The following is a 22,274-nucleotide window of genomic DNA, read 5'->3' on the forward strand; positions in this document are numbered from 1 at the left end:
CAGACATCTAGATCCGTAGAGTGAATGGAGATCCCGTGAGTATAGTCACTGATCGTTGACAACGAAGCAAAGACCGTCTTCGTAAAATGCAAAATGTTAAACTTCTGGAAGATGATATCGGGGAACACCCAGGTGGCCTTGGGGATGGTGTTGACCTTTAGATCCAACACCAAAGGCGGGATCCGTGAAAGGAAGGACCGATAAGCTGGACTGCATTAAAATAAAAAGTTTCTTCTCTCAGAAAGACAATGTCAGAGAGAGAGAGAGAGAGAGAGAGAGAGAGAGAGAGAGAGGGGACAAGCCACAGACTGGGAGAAGATATTTGCAAAAGACACATCTGAGAAAGGACTGTTACTCAAAACTCAAAACATACAAAGAACCTGGGGCGCCTGGGTGTCTCAGTCTGTTAAGCATCTGAGTCTTCATTTTGGCTCAGGTCATGATCTTAAGGTTTGTGAGGCCGAGCCCCATGTCGGGCTCTGAGCTGGCAGCATGGAGACTGAGGGGGAATCTCTCCCTCTGTCGCCCCTCCCCAACTCACGATCTCACTCGCTCTCTGTCTCTCTCAATAAAGAAATAAACTTATATACACATATGTAAAGAACTCTTAAAGCTCAATACTAAGGAAACAAACAGCCCAATTAAAAAATGGGCCAAACCCTAACAGACACCTCCCCAGAGAGGTTATGCAGAGGGAAGTTAGCAGGTGAAATGGCGCACCATATACCACCAGGGACACACAAATCGAAACAACTGTGAGACAGCACCGGGCACCGACCGGAATGGCCAAATCGGAACTCTGACAGCATGCAATGCCGGCCAGGATGCAGAGCAGCAGGAAGTCAAGGTCACTGCCGGCGGGAATGCACAGTGGAAGCCACTGTGGGGGCCACTGTGAGGGCCACTGTGGGGGCCACTGCGGGGGCCACTGTGGAGGTCACTGCGAGGGCCACTGTGGGGCCACTGCGGGGGCCACTGCGGAGGTCACTGCGGGGGCCACTGCGGAGGTCACTGCGGGGGCCACTGCGGGGCCACTGTGGGGGTCACTGTGGGGGCCACTGCGGGGGCCACTGTGGGGGCCACTGCGGGGGCCACTGTGGAGGTCACTGTGGGGGACACTGTGGAGGCCACTGCGGGGGACACTGTGGGGGCCACTGCGGGGGCCACCGCGGGGGTCTCTTATGAAGCAAAGCACACTCTTAACAAGTAGTCCTTGGTATTCACAAAAGGAATTGAAACACGTCCACACAACCTGCCCCCCCCCAAGTTTATAGTGGTGTTGTTCCCAAATGCCCAAACACGGACGCCCTTCGGTGGGTGAATGAATGAATAAGCTGTGGTCCACGCGGACAGTGGAGGGTTACTCTGCGCTACAAGGAGATGAGCCATCAAGCCGTGAAAAGACACGGACGAACCTTCCATGCAGATGATTAAGTGAAGGAAGCGGGTCTGAAAGTCTACACACTGCGTGACTGCAACCACAGGACGTTCTGGAAAAGACAGAACTACGGCGATGGTGCCAAGCCTGGTGGTTGCCTGGCGTCGGGGGAGGGATGATGGTCGGAGCACAGGACTCTTCGGGCAGTGAAACTGCTCTGTCAGGTACCATGTGGGGGATTCGTGTCCTTATACATTTGTCCCAAACCATGGAACGTGTGCCCCCAAGACTGACCCCGATGTGAACCGGGGCCTCGGATGCTCGTCTGTGGGCTCATCGGGTGTAACAAAGGCACCGTCTGGGGAGGGGAGGGTGTCTGTGGTGGGGGAGGGTTGTGTGGGAGGAGGCGGGAGGTGTAGGGGGGAGGGTGTGCGTCATAGGAGGCGGACTGGGGGGCTGGGATATGTGGGAAATTTCCCTGCATCTCCCTCAAGTTTGCTGTGAACCTAAACCCTTAAAAAGTCTTAATAAAAAGTACTCTATTCTGTACATAGAATAACAAGCCAGTTCCAGTCACTTGTGAAGAGAAATCACTGTTATGTGCACAGAGCACTAGTTTGGGGTCTACATTTAAATGTTACTCATGAAAGAGGCAAATTGAGGGGCATATTTGTAGTTTTTGGCATGAACACTTGTCCTTTCCAGCAGGTTACAGGCCTCACGGCTAACACATCGGCTGCACAAGCCGAGGAACCTGGGGATCCCCCCTGGACGGCGCCGAAGTCCCGCCTGCAAGGGTTGCTGGACTAATGATCTGTCACTTTCTGCAAACACTCATCTCAGACCCACGAACCCACAGGTATTGCATGAAAATTACATTAAGGAAGCAACGCATTTAATGGTGTTGACAGAGTATCTAAAAATATCAAGGGTCAGTGGGAGAAACGTCTCATCACCACAGTGTCTGGCCTCCACTGATGGAATGTATTTCCTATTAAATCCCTGTCAAATTACATGAGACAAGAAAATTAACAGGATGGGCGCACAGGCTGCGAGCTGCACATGTGGGCCTGTCTGCCGACCTCCGGCGGGCGGGGTGGTCCTCGGGGGGCAGGGCTCGGTTCCAGGTTTCAGATTCCCATCTGAGACCCTCTTCCGCTCAGGGAGGGAGCAGGTTGGCCGCGGGGCCACTGGGAGCCTCGAGCTGGATCCCGAAGGACTGGATCCCGAGTGAACGTGCAAGTTCTCCCGCTCGGCAGAAACCCACTCGTGCTCGGGCCACCCAAACAATCGCCAACGGAAAGTAAACCACGGTCCGCAGCCTCAAAATCTGGGTGCTCTGATTCAGGGCGAGCGTAGGTTCTGGTGAGGCAGGTGAGGGGGGCCGGTCACACCTGGCTGGGCCCTGAGAGCCATCCTGCCTCACTGGTCCCTGTGGCAGGGGCTAAAAATCCCCCAGGAGGTGGACACCTGTGTTTGCCAAATGTTTCCTCCTTCCTCTGGTCCCTGCTTCTGGGACTCGGATCACATCACGGCTCACTGGCACTGCCTTCTTTCAATTCATTTTAACTTTTTCAGTAGTTTCTTCTCTGTGTTTTCCTTCGTCTAGGTTCATTCGCTGAACCTTTAAGTTTCTGGACCCTTTCTTCTGCGATGTCCAATCCATTAACTCACACGTCAGATATTTTAGCTTCCATCTCTAGAAATTCGATTTGGTTTAAAAAATACAGTCCACTTCTCTTCCTGACATGCTCCTACTTTCTTTTGCCTTAGTAAACAGAGTCTCGTAACTGGTTTTCAACCCACCTACTAATTCTATAATAGGTGACGTTCCCGCATCTGTTTCTATTCGTTGGTTTCGTCGTCACATACACTGGATTCTTCCACCTCTTTGCACGCCTGGTGATTGTTACTGATGCCAGAACTGTAAACGTTACCCTTGCCGGGTCCTGAATAGTTTTGACTCCTGAAACGTTCCGCAACTTTGTTCGGAGAGGCGGAGTTACTTGGCTGCATTCTGTTCTTCTGATGCTTCTAGAGAAGGATCAGAGAAGCTCGTGCCGTGTTCTGGAAGCAATGCTTTCTGACCATTTCTCCCAAATTCCTGTGAGCTACAAGGGTTCCCCCCCACCCACCCCTGCCCTTAGAAAACACTCCCTCCCCGGGGGACCCACACTTCTCTTTAAAGCTTACACTTCACAGCAGTGAGGCCTTGGAAGTGAAGGGTTTGGGTACAATCCGTGTCTGTCGTAAGAGGGAAAAGTGCAGATGGCTGAACCGAAGAGCTCAGGGAGCAGGCAGGATGCGGATGTCAGGGGTTCGGAGGAGATTCGTCCCGGGCCCCCACCTGAACTCGAGGCAGAGACAGATTATGGCCTCTCGCACGGGCAAAGTCCAGTAAAGAATTCACGAAAGATTTGAAGCTGAAGTGAGGTCATCTGAATATACACCCAGTGAGTGCCATTGGCTTAGGATGCGGCAAATTCTGAGAAAGACCTCCCAGGAACAAAGTGAATAGGAAGGTAAGGCCACATAACTTGTATGAACTGAAATATGTTGTTACATTTCTTATGCTCAGTGCGTTTGCTTGGAACTCGGCAGCAACATAAGGAAATATTTATGAAGCACAATGTTCCAGGAGAGGGAAGAAGCGTGCGGGGGACAGACAGACACACGGTTCGGGGCAGCATAATTCACACTGTTCCGGGCATAAGTCACACTGTTCCGGGTGTGAACACACCCGGAAAAGCACAGCACCCCACAGGCGTCATAAAAATAAAATATTTCTCAAAGAGTGAGAAGTATGTGTTTTTAAATTACCAAAATGTGTGTCCTTTATTTTTCTATATGTTTATTTATTTATATTGAGAGAGAGACAGAGAGGGAGAGCATGTGTGGGTAGGAGAGGGGCAGAGAGAGGCAGACAGAATCCCAAGCAGGCTCCGTGCTGTGAGCGCAGAGCCCAACACGGGGCTCGATCTCACGAACCGTGAGGACATGACCTGAGCTGAAATCAAGAGTCAGGTACTTAACTGACTGAGCCACCCAAACGCCCCGAGATGGATGTCCTTTAAAGTGAAGAATGTTTGTTTCATTTCTTAAATGAAAACTAGCAGCTTTCACTGAGATTTCTTTTTCCTTATCTTGGTTGATTAAAAGTCACAGAATACAATATTCGTAGATGGACAACTCTAACATCAGCCGATGCATAATTAATGTGACGATTACATAACCTCTCAGATGTACTAAATTGCTTGAGCTCACTCTCCTCGAAAAGCTACTACAGAATTATATAATTAATCTCTCTTCCCAGAACAAAAAGTGTAACACGTTAATAATTTCAATATTTATCATCGCCTGCTTTTCTCTTGAGAGGTAAACAGTTTTCAGAGGAAAAAACGCCAGCCCGGTGCAGCTGTCCAGCTGGCGCGTCACACTCCGCTCCTGGCGGTTAACGAGAACGAGGCCAGCGGCCCGGAGGGGCAGGTGCCTCGGCGCCTGGACACACGCGGCTTCCGGGAACTCGTTCCGAGGAGGCAGACCCTTCCCACGCCTTTTCTCGCCTCACCGGGAACTCCCGAGAAAGTCCACGGAAGCAGCGCGGCGTGTGCAAATACGTGCATGGTTAACGCGGAATCGCGTCACGCGTCTCTTCGGCCTGTGGCTTCTGCGCGTTTCCTCGCTTTCCTTCTACCGCACGGGAGGGGGTCTCGGGCGGCCCGAGCGCTCACTGCACGGCCAGACCGCCGTGTCCCTCGTTTTACGTTGCCAGCCGGTCGAGGCGGTGGCTCACGCTGGTTGCCTCCCCAGAACGCGCTCCCAACGATCCCTAACGAGACATCTCCGTGTGCCGATCTGCAGCGCGGGGGGCGCGCAGCTGCTGGTGAATCTAGAAGAGCGGCCCCAAGGGTGTGCGTGGAAGGCCCGGCGGTGGGAACTGCCGCGGGGACCTCGCCCGTTACAGTGCCCGAGCTTCTGACGCCTTCCAGGTGGTCGAAGCCGAGTATTAGCAAAATTCTGCCTTTCTCTAACTGGTGTGGAGAAAAGAGTAGTTCACACCGGTTTAACCCGGGACTGCAGACGTCCTGGCAAAACTGAGTAACTTTCGCAGAAGTTTGTTTTTGTTTCTTCTGTGAATTCTTATACTTTTCGGCGTGTGTTGGAAAGTTCGTTTCCTGTTGTTGCCAAGCAGTGACCAGACTGCACTGTCTCACCCAGCGAAGTGATGTCCCCGCGGCTCTCCAGGCCAGAAGCTGAGCTGCCCCGCAGGGGCTCCGGGAACCACACGGGGTGTGGGCAGAACGCGGGTGTCTGTGGTGGCAGAGAGGACGCCCGTCTCCTGTCACGGGCTTAGGTGAGGGCTCACCCAGCTTCTGGAGGCTGCCTGCATTCCTCGGCGGTGGCCCTGTCTTCACCGCCTCCCTCCCCCTCTGTCACCGTGTGTCCTCAGAGCCGGTGAGGACTCGGGTGCTCGCGCTGGGTCCCCCGGCACCCTGGGTGCTCTCCCATCTCAGGGCCATGTCTGTAACCCCTCCCGTCACGTGAGCCAGCATACTCACGGTGTCTGAGATTGGGGGAGACGCATCTCTGGGGGGCATGATTTCACCTGCCACACTGCTTACGCTGGTTTTTCATTCATTTATTTGTGAGTATTACCAACACAAATCCATCGTTTTCCCATCATATGTTTTAAGAATATTTTCTTCTTAAAAAATGTTTTTAAATGTCTTCTATTTATTTTTGAGAGAGAGAGAGAGAGAGAGAGAGAGAGATTGAGAATGAGTGGGGGAGGGGCAGACAGCAAGAATCCCAAGCGGATTCCGCATAGGGTCCTGCTCGGGGCTTCGGGTCACAGACTGTGAGATCATGACATGAGCCGAAATCAAAAGTCAGACACTTAACCAAGGAGCCTCCCAGGCGCCCCAAGAATATTTTCTATTAGACTATCAATATGTCTTCATTTTTGCCTTTATCACAAGGATTTTTAATGTTTTTAGGTGATGTGTGTTATAGTTATTAATGACTTACTGGGCTTTATTTCATATTCAGGGAAGTCATAAGACTTAAAACATTTTTAAATGTTCTTCTATTTTTGATAGAATTTTAACAGTTATATTTTGTTTTTACACGTAGAGCTTTAGTCATTTTCAGACTGACTTGTGAAAGATTTAAAGTAGGGGTGCCACTTTCTTCCTCCCCAGTTTTGCAGGCCTGGGCTCCTCCTACCCTGAGCATTCCCAGGACAGGCCTGTGTTCAGGACCAGCCCTCAGCGGGCTCTGGGGAGCTAGGGGCCAGGCCCCTGGGGCGTCCTGTCTGCTGTGAGTGCGTCTGTAGCCTGGGGCCCTGGGACACTCTGTCTTTTATGTTAACAGCCTGATTTATGAGGAATGAGCTTTTGCTGGTGGGTGGGGGGCTCTGAGTGGCTGAGTTTAGTCAGCTGGGTGCTGCACCCCAGGCATCCGGCCCCCTAACAGGCCCCCTTAATCGTGGGGGGAGAACGCAACGTGACCCCGAGGCCCCACTGGCCAAGGTCACAGGAAAGCTCCCACCTGGTGTCCCTGGGACCTCCCAGACACCTGTTCCCTTTGTGGATTTTCACCTTTGCCTTTTCACTTGATAAACCTTAACTGTGACTGTGACAGCGGCCCGGTCCCGTGGTCCTCCCAGTGTCACCACGGCCGTGTCCTGTGGTCCTCCCAGCAGGTCCTTCGGAGGGTGTCATTGTTCTATTCACACTCACGGAATATTCACTGACATTCCTCGATTGCTCAGCTAGAACGGCCCAGCTGCTCAGATCACCCACAAAATGCCCAGCGTCGGGCGCAGGGCCGCGAGCCCGCAGGTAATTTGGGAGACGCTCTGGTGTCAGCTACGAGTCTCCGACTCATTGCTCGGTCCGCAGTAATTTGCAGTTCTCGGGATAGGAGACTTCCGTCTCTTATTTGGGCTCATTTCCAGTTATCTGAGGCTTTTGTGATGTCGCAAGTAGTATTTTCTAAACGTTATCTTCTCAGTGTTTCTGTTGCCCGTGTAGGAACACGAGTGGGTCCAGTCACAGGGCGGGACTCACGGATCAGCTCTGATCCTCCGGAATCCCGCGTGATGCCGGCAGCATTCCCTCTTTAAGCGTGAAATTACTTGTCAGCGAAGTCATCGGGGCCAGAGCCGTTGCGTGCGTATTCAGATGACGTTAGATTCCCGTGGCACGCGCTGTCTTACGCACGGTTTTGGTTTCATTGTTTCAGTTTCTGTCGTCAGTGGATTTACATCTACATGTTCAGAGTCATCACCACTTTCTCGTAAGATCCTCTCTTTGGTTTAAGTGTCTGTGGAATCTGTAACGGTGTCACTGATCTCATTGTTCTTACGAACTTTTGTCTTCTCTGTTCCCATGTTTTAAGTTAACGTTGCGGAGGATTCACTGCTTTAGGTTACAATAGTTGGATATTGTTTTGTTTTGCTATTTTTGATGTTATAGATTTCTTCTAATACAAACAATTTGTGGTATTATATAGCCTTAATATAGCAAAATAAGTTTCTAGTAAAATACAATTTAAATTTTTTTTTCAACATTTATTTATTTTTGGGACAGAGAGAGACAGAGCATGAACGGGGGAGGGGCAGAGAGAGAGGGAGACACAGAATCGGAAACAGGCTCCAGGCTCTGAGCCATCAGCCCAGAGCCCGACGTGGGGCTCGAACTCACGGACCGTGAGATCATGACCTGGCTGAAGTCGGACGCTTAACCGACTGCGCCACCCAGGCGCCCCAATAAAATACGATTTAATTAAAATTACAAGGGTGCCTGTGTGGTTCAGTCAGTTAAGCATCTGACTTCGGCTCAGGTCATGATCTCATGGTTCATGGGTTTGAGCCCCACGTTAGGCTCTGTGGTGACAGCTCAGAGCCCAGAGCCTGCTTCTGATTCTGTGTCTCCCTCTCTCTCTGCCCCTCCCCTGCTCACGCTCTGTCTCCCTCTGTCTCTCAAAAATGAATAAATGTTAAAGAAAATTATAAAATAAAAAATACTTCTTCCAGAATTATTAATGAGATACACGATCTACTAAATGCTCTAATGACATACTATGATCTTATAAACCAAACAAGTGAAGGCCAATTATGTATTTTTATGAGGGAACATTAATGAGGTCATATTTTAACCATCAAAAACCCACTCAGGTTAAGGTTTGTTTGTATTTAATCAGACTTATTTCCGTATGTGTGGAAGGAAGTTACACCTGTGAGTCCTGTTTGTAACAGGACACAATCCATAGAGAGCATGAGACGTTAGCACTGTGTCGTTGTCACCAAAGCACCCTTCAGTCTTCAGAAGTCACCACTGTTGACATTAATATCCTGCACTCCACGTGTACTGAACTGCTTTAACCTTCATTTTCCTCTGTGTTTTCCTTATTGAAATAGGAATTATATGAAAAACCAATAGGGCTGTTTCAACTTTCTTCATTCAGATGCCAGTTCTGATAAAAAGAACCCTGATCACCTCCTGTACCATAGCTAATGAGGCATTTTGTCCCCATGGGGACAGACCCTGACAGTGTGGTCACTGCAGTTTTATAAGATGGGCTGTTAACTATGGGTTCATTCTCATGATATCAGGCCTCGAAGTGATTGTATTCGTGTGAGAAATGTGTACGTGTTGTTACTGTTTAGTTTGTGTTTTTTAAACTCTTCTTTTTGAAGTTTATTTATTTACTTTTGAGAGATAGAGCAAGTGAAAAGGGGCAGAGAGAGAGGGAGAGGGAATCCCAAGCAGGCTCCATGATGTCAGCCCAGAGCCCGACGCGGGGCTTGAACTCACGACCGTGAGATCATGACCTGAGCCAAAACCAAGAGTCAGACGCTCAACCGACTGAGCCACCCGGGCGCCCCTAGCTTGTATTCTTTGAGAGAAGATTGATTTACAAAAAGAAACTTTTCATTTAGACACGAAGTGAGAGAGAGCCCTGTCTGTCTGTCCGCCCCGCTGAGATGCCTGCCTGGTGTCCGTGTCTAAGACAACTTCTTTGCGGAAATGGCAGTCAGGCCTGGCTTCACGCGGTGGGTCCCCTCGTGAAATAGGCTTCTCCCGGAGAAAGCTCTGGCCACAGGGCAGCGACGCTTGGGGGTGCCGCGGAAACACAGGATCGTCTCAGCTGCCGTGCGGAGCGGACGGAACAGGGCGCTAGCAGAATGAGATGCCGTGCGCCTGTCGGCAGAGTGCCGGCTCATCTTCGCCTTCCTGTGGGATGTTTTATTAGCCAACTGAGGAGAAAACTCCTGCCCAAGTGTGACGGGTGAATTGTCAGGAGGTGTCCTGTCCCCTGAGGGGGCAAGTGTCGCTGCTGAACCCGGTAGCTATCAGCAGGCCTTACCTCCTGCACTATGATCACGCCCTCCTCTGGGTGGCAGGTGCCAGGATTCGTCCTTTACAACTGCAGCTGGCACATCAGACTCAAACACTAAACATGACGACCCAGGGGCGCCTGGGCGGCTCAGTCAGTTGAGCGTCTGACTTTGGCTCAGGTCATGATCTGGGTTTGAGCCCCACATCGGGCTCTGCACTGACAGCGGGAGCCTGCTTCGGATTCTCTCTCTCTCTGCCCCTCCCTCACGCGCGCGTGCTCTCTCTCTGTCTCTGTCTGTCCCTCTCTAAAATAAAAAAACCCCAAAACCCTCTAGTGGTAATGACACGCACGGGGTCCTGTGGAAAACCCTCCAGGAACAGGGACCCTGACTCTAGGGACATAAGGCAGGATCTGGGCCAGAACGGGTCTGAAGGAAGTGTCGGGAGCGACAGCACGGTCACTATGTCACAGGTGGGCGCAGAGCAACCCTCTGCCAGCCTCGGGCTTTCTGTCCTCTTCTGAAACTTTCCTAATGAGGAAGGGCTGGTTCGTGGCAGAGGGGCTCCCGCAGCGTCTTTCCCTCACAGCCTCCGCAAAGCTCCCACCTTGACTTTGGCGTCTGTGCTTTGCTCAGAAGAGGTGATGCTGGGCCGGGCACTGGCCGTGCTGAGAAGTGGCTATTTCGGCTCAAAGCCCAGAGCTTCAAATTCACACTGGGACAGTCCCTCCCATTGTTCTGGCCCGGCCACCACAGCGGCTGTGCACCTGCTCCCACATGGGCTCAACGATGCCTGCCCCCTGCTAGACGCAGGCTGGGGAGGCTGCAGGTTTCTCCCTGCAAAGAGACCCCGAAGCAGCTCAGGGGCTCAGCTCAATGCTCAGTCCACAGCGTGTGCCTGTGTGTGTGCTGTGCGTGTGCACGTTTACCTACCGCTCACAGACACTCTGCGTAAGCCCCTGATGAGGAAGCACGTCCTCAGGAATCCTGGCTTCTGTCCAGGACACTGTAAGCTCACGAGCCCGGGGAAAAATGAGTCCAAATCCTGTGCAGCATGTGATTCCTCCCCCACTCGGTCTGTAACTGGATGTTCTGTGACCCACAAACAAGGAGACTGTGGCAGGCAGGTGTATCAGGCCTGTGGAAGGTGCCTTCACCACCTGTGTATATTCATTATTTACTGAATGTATGTACACTCGCATGTTAACCCTGATTGATGATTATTTTGGGGGGTGTCGGGCATGGAATAGACTTAGATCATGTGTCTTCATCAGCATTTTAGAAACTTTATTTTGTGTTGTTTTTGTGGTTAGAAATCATGTGAAACTAGCCTTTTAAAGTGCCCCTTGTCAACTTATCCAAATCAGCGCGACAACACCGAGCACGTAGTTATTGGAAAACCAGCTGAAAAGAGTCTGGACCGGGGTCGTCCAGGGAGTTCAAGGCAGGGGCGTCGGTGGGGCCCCGTGCCCGCCCGCCCGCCAAGGACAGAAAGCGAAGAAAGAGCCAGCGGGGTCGCACAGAGGCCGACAGCCTGCCTGAGAATTGGGAAGAGAGGCCTTTTTAAGTCCAATGCTATTTAGCGCTTCAGCAGATAAACTCCTTCAAAGCATTCGAAGGCTCGGCACACGTATTGAATTTTAGGCACCTCTCGAAAGTGTTTGAAAACAAAATCTGCTTTCCTGTGATGAGATTCAGCTGGCGATTTGGTGAACAATATTTCAGGGGCTGAATCCCTCCCACATGAAACATGGTGTTTTCCACCTCAGTGTCTAGACCGCCTTCATCAGTGTCCAGATTGCTCAGCTGGCCCGCGGAGAGAATGAGTTCACTTCACACTTTCTTTGCTGCGTGGCCAGAAGAACCCCAGAGTATGACTGACTTAGAAAGCACTTGCCCCCCAGCTCCCCTGCCTTCGACATTTGTACAGAAAAAGTAGCAAACTCATCTGCACGAAAGATCTATTTATTTATTTATTTTATTTATTTATTTTTAATAATCCAGTTTAGAATTAAAAAATTTTTTTAACGTTTATTTATTTTCGAGACGGAGAGAGAGACAGAGCATGAATGGGGGAGGGTCAGAGAGAGGGAGACACAGAATCTGAAACAGGGTCCAGGCTCTGAGCTGTCAGCACAGAGCCCAACGTGGGGCTCGAACTCATGGACCGCGGCGAGATCATGACCTGAGCCAGTCGGCCGCTTAACCTACTGAGCCACCCAGGCGCCCCACGAAAGATCTATTTAAAGTCAATAATGACACAGGGTTCCTGGGTGGCTCAGTCAGGTAAGCGTCCGACCCTTGGTTTTGGCTCAGGTCGTGATTTCATGGTTCATGAAGTTGAGCCCCCCGTCGGGCTCTGCACTGACAGTGAGGAGCCTGCTTGGGATTCTCTTTCTCCATCTCTCTCTGCCCTCCTCCTCTGTGCTCTCTCTCTCTCTCTCTCTGGCTCTCTCAAAAATAAATACATTAAAAAAAAAAACAACAATGACAAAGTAATTTGTAAGAAAATTCATTTTTTGCACAGAACGCGGGTTCTGACTGCTGATGGAGGGGGTAGAGGTGGGTGGGCACCGTCCCTGTGGCAGGTGGGGCGTACGGGGACCGGGCACACCGACGCTTATACTGTGACAACCTCAGTCCTGTGGGACAGCACAGGTGGATGGCACTCTGCAGGGACCTTGGGGACAGCAGAGGTGTGAGGACAGCTTTCCATGGTGTGGACTGTCCAAATCGGGCTGATACAGCTTGTTTTCCTCACTGGTATGTTTAGGCGAAGTTTGTCCGTCCTGACTCAGTCACGTCAAAGTATATCACACCTGAGTAAAGGGACATGTAAGTCATAATTTGCGTCGGTGTCCCAGAGTGAATGCCCCCACGACCTCCTGCCCAGATCAGGACACCTAAGTGTTCCATGTGCCCCCAGTCCAGAGGTGGAAGCCGCCTGCCCCCTCACACCAGGTTACGTGCACCTTTCTTGAAGTGGATGTGTGTGTGTGTGTGTGTGTGTGTGTGTGTGGTTTCTTTGGTGCAACAATATGCTTCTGATACTCATACGTTGTGTATAGCAGTTGGGACTTTTTGCTACATATTAGGTTATTGTATAAACACATCGCAGCAATGAGGAGAAGACCGTCAAAACCAAAGAAGACGATGTGTGAGGGCAACCGCCCTCCTGCTCCCTGCCCCTGTGGGTCTGGCTCCTTGCGCAGCTTGTCGAGTGGAATCGTGCCACGTTTATCCTTCCAGGATGGGGTTGTTCATTTAGGTAGGACTTCACCTTTCTTTTTTTTTAAATTTTTTTAACGTTTATTTATTTTTGAGACAGAGAGAGACAGAGCATGAATGGGGGAGGGCCAGAGAGAGAGGGAGACACAGAATCGGAAGCAGGCTCCAGGCTCTGCACTGTCAGCACAGAGCCCGATGCGGGGCTGGAACTCACAGAGCACGAGATCATGACCTGAGCCGAAGTCAGATGCTTAACCGACTGAGCCACCCGGGCGCCCCAGGACTTCACCTTTCATCCATGTCAGAAGAAATGGCAGGATTTCTTTCTTTTTTAAAGCTGGATTATATCCCATTGTGTGTGTGCACTGCGTTTCCTTTGTCTATCCAGCCATCGACGAGCACCTAGGTCGCTTCTGAGTCTCGGCTGTTGTGAGTAATACTGCTCTGAAATGGGGGTGGAGGTGCCCCTTCGTCTTTGAGACCCTGACCTCAGTTCTTGAGAAATTCCCAGAGGTGGGCTTGCTGGACCGTGTGGTGGTCACTTCCATTCTTGAGGAGCCCTCATACTGTTTTCGCAGCCCTGGCCCCCTTTACATCCCCCTCAGCAGCGCGCGGGGCTCTCACTTCACCACTTCCCGCCAACACGTTCATAATAGCCACCCTAATAGGTGTGGGGTGACATCTCATTGTGCTTTTGGTTTTCAACAGCCTGATGATCAATGATGTCGAGCATCTTTTAATATATGTCTTGGCCACATATCTGCCTCTTTGGAGAAATGTCCATTCAAGTCTTTTGGCCATTTGTCAATCAGTCAATCTTTTGCTGTGGGTGTTCCTTACATATTTTGGAGGTCAACCACTTAGCAAATGCATGGTTTGCAAAAATTCTGTCTCACATCACGGGTTGTCTTCTCACTGTGCGGGTCATTTCTGTCATTTTGGTTTGCATTTTCATCTTCCTAAAGGGTAGCGGCATTTAGCAACTTGTCATATATTTATTGGTCATTTGGAGATTCCCGTCATAAACTTCCCACTCACGTATTTTTCTTTTTTCTTTTTGATAGTCTTTTCCTTACCGATGTATATATATTGGTATTATTACCGGTGTAATGATTCCTTGGTAGTTATATGTATTGCAAATATTTTCTGCTCCTCTGCGGCTTACTTTTTAAAAACTCTTTTTTAAAAAAATTTTTTTTTCAACGTTTATTTATTTTTGGGACAGAGAGAGACAGAGCATGAACAGGGGAGGGGCAGAGAGAGAGGGAGACACAGAATCGGAAACAGGCTCCAGGCTCCGAGCCATCATCAGCCCAGAGCCCGACGCGGGGCTCGAACTCCCGGACCGCGAGATCGTGACCTGGCTGAAGTCGGACGCTTAACCGACTGCGCCACCCAGGCGCCCCTACTTTTTAAAAACTCTTAATGGGGTCTTTGGTAAATAGAAGTTCTTTTTTCCTTATAAGCAGAGCTTTTTAAAATCCCGTTTAAAGACTGTTTTGCTACCCGAGTAACAAAGGAGAATATCTGCACGGTATCTTCCAGAAGCTGGGTGGTTTCCCTGTTTAGATTTATGGTGCTTCTAGATTTGAGTTTCTCACTAAATATTCCCAGTCGACCCAGCACCATTCGCTGAAAAGACTTGCCTCTCCCGTTGTTGTAGCACGTCGCTTGTGTGTCTGAGCAAGTGTCCTTCTTCCTGGGGCTGGAGCGCCATGACCCATCTGCCTCGCAAGGCCCTGGGCTGCTCCGCTCTGCTGGGCTCTCTTCCCAGCAAATCTTGGTATCGGGTAGTGTAGACTTTCTGCTACTCACGGCCCTTCTGTTTCCAGGTGCGTTTTAGGTTATCGAGTGTCTTGTCGCCAAACAAATGCATCTGCTCGGATTTAGGGAGAATTCTCATTCTCAGTACATCGCTTCCTCCGATCCAAGAAAATGGTATATCCGTCCAGGTAGCTAGGCCTCCGTTCACTCCTCTCAATAATGTTTTAATCGTTTTGGTGTAGAGGCCTTACACATATTGACACGTGCTTCCTAGGTATTTGGTGATTTTTGATGCTATAGTAAATGGTATCACGTAAAAAATGTACTTTCTGTTAGTCAATTGCTGGTAAGTAGGAAAGGTTTCTGTGTATCGACATTGTGTACAGAGTCTGTCTAACCAACCTGCTGAATCTAATAGTTTATGGAATATTTCTTACATAAGCATAGGTCATTTATAAGTAGAGACACATTTATTTCTTTACCTCAAATACTCTTACCGTTTATTTTTTGGCTTATTTCACCGACAAGTAACTCCTACAGCTAGAGAGGGGATGATTCTGTCCAGCGGGAGGCTGGCCCGCGGGCAGAGGGCACTGATGGCCCAAGCTCTTGGCTCTGTTGGTGCCGTGAGACGAGGAGCATCGAGGAGCATCCTTACACAGCTGTGGCGGAGACTTTCTGTGATTGACTCTCCCAAGTGAAAACGTGGGAACTTTGCCGGGAAACAGGTCCTGGCAGGAGAGAACACCTGAGCTGGTGCCACTCAGAATTCTAACCGAACGTGCTTTTTTATGCCACGGTGAATTCAAAGTAGATATACGAGCCCCAGTTCATCGGTACTCTGGGTGAGAAGCAAGTGTAATGAAATCAAATAAGAAATCCTCCTCCCGAGTAAACAATGTGGATTCCACTAGGGAGGAGGGCGTAGCGGATTACAGGGGAAAAGCAGCCTGGTCCTCCCCAGAAACGAGTGGAAGTGCGGGCTGAGGGGGGTCGTGACTCACAGCTGCTGCTGCGGTCAGCGCCCCCATGACACGGCTGAAGGTTCCTGCTTAATGAAAACTCTTTCCAGCCGTGTGGGGGAGAGATTATTCAGATGGGCTGGACTCTGAAAATGATGAAATTGAATTTCGTATACATTTATGGAGGTTAAAGGAGATAAAAATATGCTCTCCTAAGTTATAGGGGGCAGCGCAATTTTTAAATCAAGAGAAAGAGAAGTTCTTACCTTTCTCACGCCCCTGAAGTTCAGTTTTAGGTTCTCAGTAAAGGTAATTACAACACACGTTCACACTCAACATCCCATAGGTAAAAAAAAATATCACATGATAGGAAACAAAGTAAAAACAGACTTTGTGTAGGCTAGCGGAAAAGACACACCAAACCAATGTTTATTTTTTTAACTTATTAAAAACATTTTTTTTAATGTTTATTCATTTTTGAGACAGAGGGAGACAGAGCACAAGTGGAGGAGGGGCAGAGAGAGAGGGAGACACAGAATCCGAAGCAGGCTGCAGGCTCCGAGCTGTCAGCACAGAGCCCGACACAGGGCTTGAACCCACGAACTGTGAGATCATGACCTGAGCCAACGTCGGACACCCAACCGACTGAGTCACCCAGGCGCCCCCAAACCAATGTTCATTTAACAAAAATGTTGCTTAAAATGTCGAGCTACCTCACGCAGCGTGGAGCAGATTTTTGAACGGTTTCCTTTTGTGCACTGGTTTTATTTTATATTTTAACAGCTGTCATTTTGGCGTCGTCCCAGTGAGACAGGACACCTGTAAGCCCAGGACGGAGCACACTCGGAAGAAACGCATCAGTCCGCTGGTGGATCTGATCCAACCACCAAGACAGCAGCAAACTGAGCAACCAGTGACAAGGTTTAGGTCTTGTTAAGGGGTTTTCCACAGCCAGGACTTACCCTGGAGCACATTACGTCTCAACACGGTGTCATTTAGTCACAGTTAAAGAAAAGGAAGAAGCCCTAAAAACACCTACCTGTAGATCTTTCTTCTGGATGAAGTCAGTGTTCTCTGCGCATCCGGCGTACTTCTCCGCCTTCTCCTCTCCAGCCTCCTCCTGCTTGCTGACAAGCAGCAAGTCTTTTGACTTTTAGCTAAAGAAAGTACTGAATACTCACCACAAGATTTTAAGATGATCACGGAGTGTTTCATAAGGAAATCTTAATAGAAAAATAATGGAAATGAAGTTCAAAGTATATTCAAATATCAAAATGAAAGGCAAATAAGAAAGGTAATAGTCTTGTTAAAATTCTAAATCGGAATAATATATTTTTAATTTTTTTATTTAAAGTTTTTTTATTTTTGAGCGAGGGAGAGAGAAAGTGTGCAAGTGAGGGGAGGAGCACAGGGTGAGAGACAGAGGATCCCAAGCAGGCTCCGGGCTGTCAGCACAGAGCCCGACGCGGGGCTCAAACTCACGAACCATGAGATCGAGACTGGAGCGGAGATCAAGGGTCGGACGCTTAACCAACCGACCCACCCAGGCGCCCCCGGAATAATACGTTTTTAAAGTTTTTATTTAAAGAAATAAATTAGTATCTACTCGTTCAGTCTGCACTCCTGCTGCCTTACCGTGTCCGTTTTCCACGTTCGATTGTGCTGTTTCCCCACCGTGTGGACGGACGGCTACGGCTGGAACATCTCCAGGTTACTTCGGGTTGCTCTCCCCGCATTAGCTACAGTTTCTTACCTCCAGGTATAGTGTAGAGTGATCTTCTCTCCCAGGGAAAGGGATGGCCGCCGGGCTGGTGAGTTCTTTCTGCAGAGCCGAGTGTCACAGCCGAGTTCTAACCACAAGACACAGTACCCTCTTTGCCTGGCGGGCTGAAACTTTTCATTTCACTCCTCATTTACACTTCCCCGCACGGCATCCACCGAATAGAAAAGCCTGTAAACTCTTAGGAAGTCAACACATTTCAGTTGTTTTCACAAGTGAGGGGCTGGCGGTGTGCCCACAGGAAAGGTTCCCATGTCCACTATCCATCCGGAAAGATGCATCGTAACAGCAAACCCGAGCGAAAGACGGAGGCAATAATATTTGACATTTAAGCTCCAGGAACCAGGAAACGTAGCCCGTCTTCTCAATCTCTGGGTGCCACGGGCCCTTTAGCTAAAGATGTAGACTTTTTCTGCAGAGAAACCGTATGTAAACAGGCTGAGAAAGAGACGTGTGAGCGATTTCCAGAGCTTCCTGGGCCCGCGGAGGCCCCCATGGGTGTCACCTGCACAAACCCTGTGGGTCACAAAAAGAGAAAGGTGTCTGCAATTGGCCTTTTGATTAACCGACCGATTCTTTCCGTCTAAATGTGTTGTTAATCTTTTCTGCCTCCACATAATCAAATTCAAGCTGCTGTCGAAGGAAAACACACCGCCGTGCAGAATTACGTGCGGGTTTCTGTGTGGACGGGGTTGATGAGTGAAAACAAACCTTGTCTTCTGTTCACCGTTGATTTTGGTTCTAGGTTCGATAATACATTTGTCTTTTTATGATATTGCTTAGGATCTGTTGAAACTCAGCAGCTGTAATGACAAAATCTGGGATAACAAAAGTGTCATGTTTCTAGGTAATTATGTGATTTTAACACAATAATTGAAGAGAGTTAAGACGACCACGCCTGGATCTGGCCATCTGAAAGACTGAGGGGCCTCCAGTCTCCCACTGGCGCCAGAAGTTTCCATGAGCAGCGGCCAGGGCAGAGCAGGGACAGAAAACCAGAGGACAGCGGCACAGGGCTTGGGGGGCAGACATGGATGCCAGTGCCCAGGGTGACCGGGGCGGAACTGCCGGACTTTCTCCCCGAGACCGCTGCTGCCTTCTGTCACGGTGTGGACACACGGGGTCTCACCTTTAACCCATCACTTCTCTTTCCTCTTTCTTGGATTAAACTCTATTAACAAAGGAGTGTCTTGAAATTTTGTTCCTTTCTTCCTTCTGAGAATGTCTTTCAGGACTCGCTCCAAAAATAAGGACAACGATTCAGTGGCAAGAATGTTTGGAGACTCACAGAGGAGTAGAAAATCTCGTCCTGGCGAATATTTCAAAACTGTGTGAAAGGAAAGCGTGTGTTTCTCTTCATGGGGACTTAGGTTAATTCGAATGCCGCAGATCAAGCTGTGTGTAACTGTTTCGGAAATCTTCTGTCTCCCCTTTCTCTCTCTTCTTCCCACCATCACCTACGAGTGAAGCCCTGGAGGCTTGTTTTTGGAGCGGGCAGTGGCGTGGCTCCATCAGCCTTCCGTGTATCCTGCGGCCCGAATCCAGACCTAAAGCAACCGTGGGCAAAGCTGCTTGTCCCCACCGCGGACTGCGCAGGAAAGAGGGAAGGATCTCTGGAGAAAGGAGAACCCTTAGTGCAGCTTGCAAACGGGAGCAGCGGCCCAGCGGGAGGTGGCAGGGACACCGGGGCTGAAGGAACCCTCTCACACTGACGCTGTGTCCTGCTCGGGGGAGCCGACCCCGAAGCAGACATTTAAAGTCTTATGAAAAGTAAGCTGTGTTTACCCCCAACCAAGTTCATAAGGTTTTGCTTGTTATTGTACTTATATTACTTAACTGAATATGAGGATTCATGATGTAAGGGGATTGCTTTGGAAAGGCTGGTAAATGTGAGTCTGTTGGGACTGATGAAAAAGCAAAAATTAATCAATGAATACATAACTTAGAAATATCCTGAGCATAGTTTTGTAAATTTCCTTAAAATCACACCCAACTTTAAATTGGAAATCTTCAAGATGCATTGTGGATAATAAGCAATAAGTGAGAAAGGCTGTTTTTTTTTTTAATGTTTTTTTTTAACGTTTATTTATTTTTGAGACAGAGAGACAGAGCATGAACGGGGGAGGGGCAGAGAGAGAGGGAGACACAGAACCAGAAGAAGGCTCCAGGCTCTGAGCCATCAGCCCAGAGCCCGACATAGGGCTCGAACTCACGGACCGCGAGATTGTGACCTGAGCTGAAGTCGGACGCCCAACTGACTGAGCCACCCAGGAGCCCCTGTTTTTTTTTTTTTTTTTTGTTTAATGTGTATTTATTTTTGAGAGAAAGAGACAGTGTGAGTGTGGGAGGAGCAGAGAGAGAGGGAGACACAGAATCGGAAGCAGGCTCCATTCTCTGAGCCATCAGCACTGGGCCCAATGCGGGGCTTGAACCCACGAGCCGTGAGATCCTGACCTGAGCCGAAGTCGGATGCTCAACTGACTTGAGCCACCCAGGGGCCCCACAGAAAGGCTATTCTTAAGCATGGTCCAGAATCCATATCAAAGGACAGGTCCTGTACCCTCTTTTACTCATTGGCCACTCAGGTAGGTGGCTCCTGGCATTGAGGAGACAGGTGGGAAGAGGCATTGCAGTAACTGGGGGACCACTGTCCTCCCTGCATTCACTTATTTGTCAGGCAGAAAGAAGGCCTCACACTGGGCTGGAGGCAGGACCTTCAAGGCAGCGATCACAAACCCTCAAAACAATCAGCGAAAGACACCGTTCTCCACATTCACTCACAAACGAAGACTCGGGCAACTAAAATCTAACAATCCCAAGGCCATGCAGCTAGTAGGGAAAACAAATCATACTAAAATCCAGTTTTCTCTGATTTAAATCCATTTTCTTTCCACTATTCCAGATGCTTACAAATTAGAGAGGACTGGATGGGGAAGCGTGTCCTTGGCCCTGTGCCGAACGCCCCGTGGTGGCCGTGACGGGCTGAGCTGTGTCTCCGCAGATTCATATGGTGGGTCCCAACCCCCAGAGCCTCAAACGTGATGATATTTGAAGACATGGTCTTTAAGGTAAAATGATCTCATCAGGGTGAGATCTAATCCACACAACTGGTGTCCTTATAAGAAGAGGTTTGAGCCCTGACACCACAGAGGGCAGACCAGGTGAGCACAGGCCCAGGAGAGAAGCCCCAACACCTTGACCTTGGACTCCAGCCTCCAACACTGTGAGACGATAAACTTGGGTCGTTCAATCCCCACGTCTGTACTATCACCACGGCAGCCGAGCTAACTCATGCCACGTGCAGAATGTTACCCAGAAAACCACCTGACGACCCTCAGGGAAGGACCAGATGTTCCACGCGAGGGCAACCATCGTAAACTCTCAGTCCAAATGCCACAGGAGACCCCGATGTAAACTCATCACCTTGCGTCAGGTTGTGGTTTCACACCATCGAGTAGGCGTCCCGTGTGCACCTGCTCCGTGTGCAGGCCGACCGCGGCAGTCTCCCAGTCAGCCCCTCCCAGAGGCTCCCCCCCCCCCCCCCGCCAGGCTCAGAAGGAATCACCTGCTGATTCTTGCTTAGAGTCATAAGCAGCCTTTGGACGGGCTTTTGTCTCTTTCTTTGGTACCAGGACAAGAGCAGACCCCCTGCTGAAGAGGTCAATGATTCTCTGGATGTCTCCGGGCCGTCAACGTGTGTGACGACTGCTCACGTGGAGGTGGAAATCCGTTTGACAACTGCATGCAAAGCTCTGTCGTAGCTGTCTAGAATCTTAGAAACAAGTTGGTGATGATCCCACGAGATCCTGAGCAGCACGGGAAGTGCACAGCTGTCACCCTGCTGGACCACTAGGGGACCCGCCACAGCATGGAGGCAGTGCTACTCAGGCCCTGGGGCATGTTGCCATGGCAACACGGGGATGCCCCTGCCGGAGGTCCCCTCGTGGGGGCCAGGGTGCCGGGCTGGTGTGGGGCGGGGGCTGAGATCCCTGCTTCCACAACCCTACTGTAGTCCCCACGGTGGGCAGGAGCGTTGCCTTGGAAGCCCGGGACTTTTCCAACCCACCTCGACAGGTCAGGAGAGCAAATCTGCGGGTGAACATCCGGTGCCACGGAAGGAAAGTGGCCACAAGGTGGCGGGCCAACTCCTGTTCCCAAGCAGCTCTTTACTGACGGAACCCTCTGTGCCCATCCCGGCAGCCCCACCACGGCTGAGAAGAAGGTGACCAGAGAGCCCAAAACACCATTGCAAGCAGGTGAAAGAGTGGTCTGGAAGAGTTTGCTGAGACATGAATTCAGAGACTAGAAGGCTCCGTCTGAGCAAGGGAATCAGGTATCGAGTCAATAGTTTATTACTTTCTGGAGAGAAAAATCATCTCCAAACACGAAGAATTCTCGATCTGGAAGAGGGAGGAAATTAGGTTTGGTCTGACGGGGAAAACATCTAAGAGAGTTTACACTGGAGAATCCTGTGTAAATCCTGACTGGCAGTCACTCTCCTCCCTGGAGTCTGCTGGCTCACTGCAAAATGGACAAGGTGGCAAACACATAGCACAGAACGGGGCTGGGGTGTCAGGGGCAGGAACTCCCGTCCCCCTCAAGGCTCTGTGAGCTGGGTGACAGTCAAATACATGAGGTAGGTCAACAGGAGAAAATCAAAATTAATGCCAAACATAACGGGAACCCACCCTGATGTGAAATTCCAAAGACAGTGAGGCAACCGGAAGCTTCCGTGAGCTCAGGGGAGGGAGAGGTGCTGGGACACAAAGAGGAGGAAGGACATTAGCAGGAAGGTGACAGGAGATGCTTGGGAATAAA

The 22,274-nt window shown here is 50.0% G+C and overlaps 1 long non-coding RNA gene across 2 annotated transcripts; it reads left to right on the forward strand.

Moving 5' to 3' along the window:
* The first annotated feature begins 1,122 nt into the window (after nucleotides 1–1,122).
* LOC123384660 lies at nucleotides 1,123–7,901 on the forward strand. Of its 2 annotated transcripts, none has more exons than XR_006596127.1 (3): nucleotides 1,123–1,602; nucleotides 2,084–2,237; nucleotides 4,754–7,901. It is a non-coding gene; the product is annotated as an uncharacterized LOC123384660 (long non-coding RNA). The 2 variants fall into 2 exon arrangements; XR_006596126.1 differs by lacking the exon at nucleotides 4,754–7,901 and adding an exon at nucleotides 3,957–4,159.
* The last annotated feature ends 14,373 nt before the right edge of the window (nucleotides 7,902–22,274 follow it).

The sequence above is a fragment of the Felis catus genome, chromosome A3 (assembly GCF_018350175.1).
Source record: "Felis catus isolate Fca126 chromosome A3, F.catus_Fca126_mat1.0, whole genome shotgun sequence".
NCBI lineage: Eukaryota > Metazoa > Chordata > Mammalia > Carnivora > Felidae > Felis > Felis catus.